We start from the raw sequence: 9,148 nt of genomic DNA, 5'->3' as shown, positions 1-9,148 counted from the left end.
ATATTTAGTCCTTACAATAAAATTTATATTTTTATATAAAGTTTAATTTATTTCTCTCGTAATGATATTATTATGAAAAGAAAAAAAAATCTTTAAAATGCATTAAAGAAATCACCATTATAATTTATTATAAAAATTTATGAAAATTAAAAAAAAAATGTATTCAAAATTAAATTTGTATTTGACAATCCATTATATATTAAATATAAAAAAATATGAATTATAATACTAAAATAAAATGATAAAGGTTAGAAATGATAAGATAAAAGTTAGAAATTGTAACATCCCAAAAATATAAGTATATCTATATCATGTGGAATGCAACATATTATAATACTAGAAAGCAGCTAAGAGTAGTGGCAGATGAAGTATATACAAAATACAGTCATCTAAAATATATGAGAAATATAAAAGCTCTACATGTAGTTATAGAGTCTTTCAAAAAGAAGAGAATGAAAGAAGACTAAGTTATATACAATAGGTAATAACTAAGCTACACTACTCTGCAGCATAGCAGTGTATGGAATAACTGGGCCATCTAGTATTTGCTCCAAAGGGGCCTCTGAAACCTCTGCTCACATCCAATTAGGATGATCATTGCAAAAGAAAACAAACACATACAAAACAGGCAGCAAACAAAGCAAGGGTAAGCTAGATTTCAAAAGGAAACAAGTTAACTAAGAGATTATCAAACTAAAAGAGGCATTCANGAATTACAAGCATGGAAGAACAATTTAATTAAGTTATGAGTTGTGGTTTTATTAAGTGGTGTTAGACTTAGACTCGTCCGGACCCGGAATGAACATCGAGCTATGGCGGGTTATGCACTTGTGGTGGCCTCTACTGCTTTGCAAAGCCAATTGTTATGGGTTCCACCCTACCACCACAAGGTTAGTATGTTATCACTCACCTTGGCCCATATAAAATGGAGACAACCAAGACTAGGACCCCCTACTACTCTCACCACATGAACTAATCTTCTCTAAGTGAGATTGAATAGTCATTAGAGTATTAAGGGCAACCCCCAAGACTGAGCTACCTATATTCATTCCAGAAACTTAACTTAGATCTCACCTAGAGATGATACTAAACTCTTTGAATCATAATTCATACCATACCAACTTCATTGACTTTAAATTCTCAATTTTATACATAAAGATGTTATATTACTTTGGTTTCATACAAATCCTACATAATTAACTCATACAATCCTTAAAAGAATCATACAATGCTATAAATAAGTCATACATTACATGTTTCCACAGAAACATCATTTATTAATACAAATTTCTTTATCAACTATAATTACCTATACTTAAGTAATTCAAATAGCTTGGAAACCCTCACCAATGGCTCCGGAAGGGTCAAAAACCCCCAGAACAACCTAAAGAACGTCCAAAACGGACGTCCGGAACCCCACAAACTATCAAAAACAACTATGACAGCAGAAAATGGCGCCCAAGCGTGAATTATGCACATTTTTCTGCATAATTGAGCAACTCTACCCCCTAAGTTTCGTTTTAGGCCTTTTGGTGAACTTTGGACACTCCTAACTCGAAATACAAGTTGAATCTAACTTGTTTGAAGTCTCACACACCATCCTAACTCAAAACTCTAAGAGATATGCAAGGAAATTAGATCTAAAATACTCATTTGATCTACCTAGAGGCTCAATTCGAAATTTATCATTTATAAGTTGTTTTAGATCAATTGTACACCTCCTATAAGTCACAATTAACTATCCTAAGTTGTCCTATGTACCTATTTCAGACCTGGACCTCTACTTTTAAAACTCACTACCTAAGTTCCTTATTTTTAACTCAAACATTAAAATTAACTTAGTCATTTTACTTACAACCTGCAGAAACAAAATTCTCACACCTCTACAATGAAATTCACATCATCCACAGAGTCATACAATTCATAATTGATAACAAATCAATTCATACCAAACACATACAATAAAACATCAATTTCAGGACATACGCTCTTACATTCAGTTCAAAAATAACGAAACTTTTCACCCAATTTATACATGCATTCAGATTTTAACAATTTTACCTAAATATCAAACCAAAATAAAATAAATTATGAAACAAGAACTTAGAACCCAGCTTCCCTTACCTGGGTTTTTAACAGAACTTAACCCAATTTCAAGTTTGCCACCCACCGAAATTCTATGGGAGCCTACAGATCACAAATTGGAATTTAGGAGCAATTCTTAGTGTCTAACTTAAGTCAGAATTTGATGATGGAAGTTTATAGATACATGCAACAACCCCAATTGCATGATCAATACTCAAATTTCATGAAAGTAAAAGAGGTTTACACTTACCGGTCAATTTGAAGAATTTGATCGATAGGAAATGAAGTTCTCTGCGTTGCAATCACTAGGGCACCTTCAATTTGCAAGTTCTCTGGATCAAGAAAGCTTAAGATTAGAGAAAAGGCAGAGGATGGAAGTGAGGTGTTTCTAGAGAGAGTGAAAATGGCTTGGTGTTTGCAGCAAAGATGTTTTCAATTGTCAACGTAGTAAGTCAATTGGAATTTTGGTTTCTTCAAAAATTTTATAAATAAAATTCTAAATTCTAAATTTCAAATTATTACAGAAATGGGTGCCAGAATTTCAAAAAATATTGTTTAAAATGTTACTTTTAAAAAAAATTGTTCTCAAAAAATACGGGTAAGATGAAACATTTTTTTTAACAAATAAAAGAAGCTCGAAATGAGTTAAAATAACGTGTGAAACATAATTTAGTACAATGAAGTAAAATAAATTGTCTCTGGTGAAGTGCTTTTAGGGTATGAAAAAAGTAAAACTGGTTTATAGAGAATTATTGAATATGAAATAATTTTGAGATGATAAATAGAGATTGGAGTTTTGAAAAATGAATATGCATAAATCATGAGAGAAAGTACCAGGTAAAAATATACAAACCCCACACATTAATCGATCTTCCTTCAGTACATTTTTAGAACCAAACACGGCATTATAGTTCTTATTGCTTCCACTAAAGAAGAATATTCATTTGGTAGATACGTATTTCTGTGGCATATGACTCTCCAAAACATTATTATAGCATAATGCAAACTATATTTTGTGCAAAATATCTGAGAAAGTTAAATAAATTAGTTGCCATATTTTGGCACACTAAAAAGTTTGCCATAAAAACCAGGTCAAGAGAAACAAGACAGCCAATACCAATCTTTTTCTCTCATCAGACCAGGCGTCTCTTTCCTGCCTCTTGGGATATTGCAGGAACATAAGTTTCATTGTTCAAAAAACTGAATGAAAGAAAAAGAAAAGAAACTGAATTTCTCTGAAATATAGGTAATACCAAGCAGGCATCAGAAGTTCATTTTCCCATCCAGACAGAACATATTCTTAACAAAAATGTTACATATGAACCACTTCTACACAACGAAAGACCATGAAACTATATATAAATATAAATATATATAAACAAAACAAACTTTGTTTAAGTTGTATATAAAGAATAGAAACCTAGAACAGATTACATACAAAATTCAGATGACAAAAAGCCAAAGAATTCAGATGACAGATTATATACAAAATTGATGAAAAACAGAGGAACAAAATTGAAGGCCATAGCAAGCATTTATGGGGACAAATGATTGCTTGGGCAAGAGATGACATATGGATCTCCACTGGACTGAAAACATCTGCTCCTTTTCCTTATGCTCAGTGATGGAATATGTTAGCAATGAACAAATTGACACCGAAAAAATGGGTCTATCATTTGGAACGCCAATTTACATTATAGCACAGGAACAAGTTTTGTTATTCCCTACTCAAATTCATCTTATGACACTTCGCTGCAACGAACAACAATCACGATCTCAAAGAATATAAACAACAAAAAGGTAAAATATAAATATGGCATGTGAACATGGTTAGAAACTTCCATTACATCCAGTTCTGCTATTAAAATAATAAAATATTTCATAACATCAAATATAAAACAAATGATTGTCAACTAGCATGTTAATGAATGAGAAATTAAAAAAACACACCAATTATAGTTCGCCCAAATTTGTATTGTTTAATATAATAGAAATAGGGTCATATGTTGGTCAATTTAAATTTCTTTTCCGTAACAATATCACTCATCGAAGACAAAATATCCATCCAAGAAGGACTTGTTCTTCATTCCGCTTTCCCTAACATCAACAAGCTTTGAGTCTACCACAAATTCTTGAGAGGGCTTGGAGATATCCTGGTAATTGTTCACTAGTAGAGTTCAACTTATCTTCTCTGTCTATAAATTAACAAACAGATAAACAATTTAATAGATACAAATTCAATTCTTAGTCAACAAAAACCGAACAACGAATAAGTCATACCAATTTTCAAAAGTAATCCAAAGCAGCACGTAAAACACATACTTGATGATGCAATGCATTTTCTGTCACACATAATTAACATAATCTCAGAGGACTAGTAAACAACAAAAATTGATAGAACATGATCATGTATTTGGCATACCTGCTTTTCTATGCTCAGAAATGATGAAGTCTTTCTCTTTCAAAGTGCACTTACATTTTTTTAATTCTTCCTCTCGGTTGAAAGCAAGGATATATAATATCATAAAAATAATGAGCACAGATTTTGTTAACTCACCTCAGTACTATCAAGTTTGTTTTGCAAATCCTCAAGTTGCTGGTTGAAACTTAGAAAACAAGTCAGGCATAATACGAAAGAACATGCAGGCACACCCTATCTTCTAAGCATAATAGGTTGTTTAATAAAACAAACCTTTTGTTGCGTTTCTATTGTGAGCCCCATCTGTTCAATTTGATCTGACATAGCCTGAACAAAAGAAAAAATGCACATCAAACCATATCATAAAAATGATTTTAATAATCTATATCATAAAAATGAACATCAAACCAATATATCTATCCATGAACAATATTAAAATCCATGCAAGAAAAAACGTCCAGGGATCTAAAATAAAATTATCTTCACGATCTGGGCACTGAAAGTTGCATGAAATAATAGTACTGCTTTAAATGAATTTTTCATATTAATAAAAGATAATAGACTAATAGAAAGAAGAGGAAAATAACCTTCTTTTCACTCTCCTCCTGATAGAATCTTTCACGCGTAGCATAAACCTCTGATGAAAGTCACCAATTAAATGATTAATATCTTCAATAAGACAATATACCAAGAAACCTGAAGAACCCAAGAGATACTTCAGCAACCACTAATGAGCCACACATTTCACCTGGTTCATTTTCATCATAAAGGTCTTTGATGAGTGTTGATTTCATCATTTTTCAGTTAACCTAAAATATCAAAAAAGAAAAACTATGTTAAGGGAACAATGGTTAAGCACAGCAATTGCTTATATCATAGCAAAATGAAAAACATCTTATATCCTGCATATCTTGTCAAAATTGAACTAGAGCTAAATAGATCAACACAAATCTATTCTTAAAACGAAAATGTCCCTAACCACTGCTTAAACAAAATGAACAAATAATGCTCACAATTTTGATAAGTACCTAGTAATTGTCTTACATCCTAATCCTAATACAAAAGAACATTCAAATCAGTCACTCTCTTTAAGAAGACGGTTTTATCGTATACTAAGACAATAAGACAATAAATCTAAAACATAATGCAGTCAAATACTTTAAATATGTAGAAGCACTATGCTTGTAACATATTTACATGAAATGTTTCAAAGACATTATCACTACTAAAGATGCATGGTATCATGGAGATTTTTAAACACCATGCCAATCGCTAACAAACGTCAGGCTTATTTTTTATGCTTTTTGCCCTGTGTGCATAATCCAGCGTGCTCAAAGTTTCTTCTAAGCAATGAACTGCAGGAGACACTGTTGCTATTATGCATGTCTTGGTTCTGCGCTATTATGCATGTCTTGGTTCTGCTCCCGACTGAATCACGTAGTAAGCGGGTTAACTTACTATCCCTATATACCAACATTTTCATGTGAGCACACCCAGAAAAAAATAATGCTAGAGACTCAATAGAATGAAGCAGTGTCAAAGGCAAAAAAAAAAAAACAAAAAAGAAAAAACCTGTAAGGGATGTGACCAAGGTGCTCCACCAATGCATTTATTACTCGTCCTAAAGTAAGCAAACTTTTGTTAATTTTCCCAGCTTCCCTAATAGTTCAAAATTAATATGTATTAGGAGAAGAAATAATTAAATGTGGTAAACTTAATTTGGTTGATCTGGCTGGGTCAGAGAATATATCTCGTTCTGGTGTCAGTCAGGGAGGTATTTATAGTGAACAAATTAAGTTTAACACATTTAATTATTTCTTCTCCTTAACACATTTAATTATTTCTTCTCCTTGAGGGGTTGCTTCCTTGATATGAATTGTAATTGAAAACAACGAATGTGACCGACTGTAGACAAAGAAAGTATTGGTGAGAGATATGAAAACATGATTCCACCACCTGTCAATTGAGGAAATAGAAAATAACAGTCACCTTGACTGCTTATTCAGCAAAGTTTCAGCAGTCCGCCGTTTAGCAGACCCTCTCTCTAGAAGGGTAAAAATTTCAGTTGCACTTTTAACTATCTCTTCCTCCAATCCCTTTACTATAACACCACCTTTACCATCCTCCATGAGAGGCAGCTGTTTTTTCTGTTTGTCCTTCAAAGAAACCTTAGAAATCACCTCCGGGGCAAGCAAATCAGTGATCTCTTCATTATACAGTTCCAAAAAGGTGACCTTCACACTATACTCCGCATTCTGACCCTCAAGTGTGTCAAAAATCTGCTTGACAGCCCTCGGAATGACTCCAGCTTCCGGAGGTAACTCTCCATTGGGACCACTCTGTTTTAGAATAGTCAAATCAAATTACAAACATTGCTCATTAACATGCGTCACATAAAATTAACACACCTAATAACATCATAGCATACCTTGGCCTTTTTACACTCCCCTTCCAAAGAGTAGGTTTTCCCTGTACCAGTTTGACCATACTCAAAAATAGTACAATTAAACCCCTCGAGAACTTCATTAACTATCGGAGTAACAGCTTGTTCATAAAGATCCTTTTGCCTAGCAGAAGGACCAAAAACCTACACAGAGCAAAAGTGAACATATTTCAGATTTGCAATCTCCCTGAAACCTACTTCACTTCTCACTATTTACTTCTCAAAATGAGATTATCAAACAACAGAAAAGTGTGACCAATACCTTATCGAATGTGAAAACCTTATCAATGTGCTTGCCGGCAATCCTCTGAGAGACGGCGACTTCTCGACTGTAATCATTGCAAGTCACAACTTGCGGTGCGTTGCTCCGTAACTCTTCCTCGTTGAACGGCCTGCGATAAATTAAATTGCGGGGTTAGGGTTGCAGAACGCTAAAAAAACGAAGAAACGAAGGGAAATGGAAACGTAAACGACATACTGCAACGGAGGAGGACCTGGACGTTGACGCCCTTCTCTTTCTCGTGGCGCATAGACATTTTCAGTCACAGATCCGCTTCTGAAAGTCCCTTCCACTCTTTCTCTGTGTGTGTGTGAAAGGTGTGAGAGGGATGAAGGGTGGTGAGTGAAATTTTTGAAATCCGCTCTTCTTGTTTCCCCTTCCATATATATCTACGGCTCAGAATTGGGGGAGTCGTGATCTAACGGTGTTCCCATCTGGCATATTTTTACTGTTTTGCCCCTGTCTTTCCCTCAAAAGTCTTCTTTACTTTTTACACCTCCATAATTTCTTGATGTTATAGTAACATATTGAAATTAATCTTTTAAAAATTTAATAATGTCAAAAATATTATCTTTATGTGCATATATTAAAAAACTTTTCACATTACACTTTTCCGAAACATTTCAAGAAACTTTGATCCTGGAATGAAAATTTTGAAATGCATTCAAAATTTAATTGACTCTGATTAACTTTAATTGCTTTTAATTAATAATTTTAATTACAATACAAATTTCCTGAAATGACTTCAAATTTATTCTAATAAACTTTCATTTTATTTTACATAATAGTTTTTTAGAAGGTTACGAAACGAGCAATAAGAACGCATCATGGCACTCCGAAAATATTTATACGATGGTTTTAGATATTAAAAACAATGTATTATTTTTATTTAAACTTTTTTATAATTATATGAATAATTTAATAAATGTGATATATTTTTTTAAAGTTAAGAAATTATTGTAGGTTGAGAAATTTAAATCTCACTTTTATTTAAAATGCTTTTGAAAAAAGATAAATAAACACGAAAACGTTTTTTTTTTTTTTACTTCCATAAAACAAAGAATTTACCAAACATGTGTTCGAGACTATCAATTTCTCATATTTATTAGGTTTTTTTTTTTCATAAACTATTGTTTGTTTAATGATCATTCATCAAATTTTAAGAACTAAATAACTGTAATGCGTTAATTGCTTAATTGTCGAAATATATACATAAAACTAGTTTGAAAATAACAGTTTAATTAAAATATTTTTGAATGAAAACTTACCATGAAAAGGTTTATATAATCTTAAATTCAGTAAACTTAAAAAATCATTATTGAAAATTTAAAACTAATTAAATAATTAATAGGTTTGCAATTTCACTTCATGTACTAAGTACGCGAACATATATACCCTATAAAAGTAAACAATATAAATATAAATATAAATATAAATATATATATATATATATATATATATATATATATATATATATAGGGGTTTGTTAACACGCGTACGCATGTTGTTTTTCAGTTGGTACATTTTAACAATGTGTTTATAGTAGACAAAAGTACCCTCATTTATCATGGATTCAAGTTTTAAGGTCAAGGATATTTAAATAATTTTCATTCTCAAAATTAAAAAAAAAAAAAAAAGAAACCCCCAAACCCTTACTCGCCTCCCTCATTCCTCTCAACCCTTTCTCTCTCATCTCTCTCACTCTAACATTTTCTCTGCCATCTCTCTCATTCCAACATTTTCTCTGTCATCATTCCAACATTTTTTCTCTTATCTCAACCCAATTGAAGATGGTGGTAGCAATTTGAATCAGAGATATTTTTTAAAAATTGAAAAAGTTTACTCTTTTATAATCATTTTATATTTATTAATGTGTGTAAAATGAATATAAACTTTGTCATTTTATGTTACTCTTCCCAAA

At 32.0% G+C, this 9,148-nt stretch overlaps 1 long non-coding RNA gene and 1 pseudogene across 1 annotated transcript; both read right to left on the bottom strand.

Moving 5' to 3' along the window:
• Nucleotides 1-527: 527 nt before the first annotated feature.
• LOC111241143 lies at nucleotides 528-2,615 on the bottom strand. Its single transcript, XR_002666932.1, has 3 exons — nucleotides 2,336-2,615; nucleotides 2,125-2,187; nucleotides 528-571 (listed from the first exon to the last, which is right to left on the bottom strand). It is a non-coding gene; the product is annotated as an uncharacterized LOC111241143 (long non-coding RNA).
• A 591-nt stretch (nucleotides 2,616-3,206) lies between these two features.
• On the bottom strand, nucleotides 3,207-7,483 carry LOC106754519 (annotated as a pseudogene).
• Between the last annotated feature and the right edge of the window lie 1,665 nt (nucleotides 7,484-9,148).

Source organism: Vigna radiata, unplaced genomic scaffold (assembly GCF_000741045.1).
Source record: "Vigna radiata var. radiata cultivar VC1973A unplaced genomic scaffold, Vradiata_ver6 scaffold_111, whole genome shotgun sequence".
NCBI lineage: Eukaryota > Viridiplantae > Streptophyta > Magnoliopsida > Fabales > Fabaceae > Vigna > Vigna radiata.
Note: the sequence above shows the minus strand (reverse complement) of the source record. Positions and strands in the feature narration are given on the sequence as shown.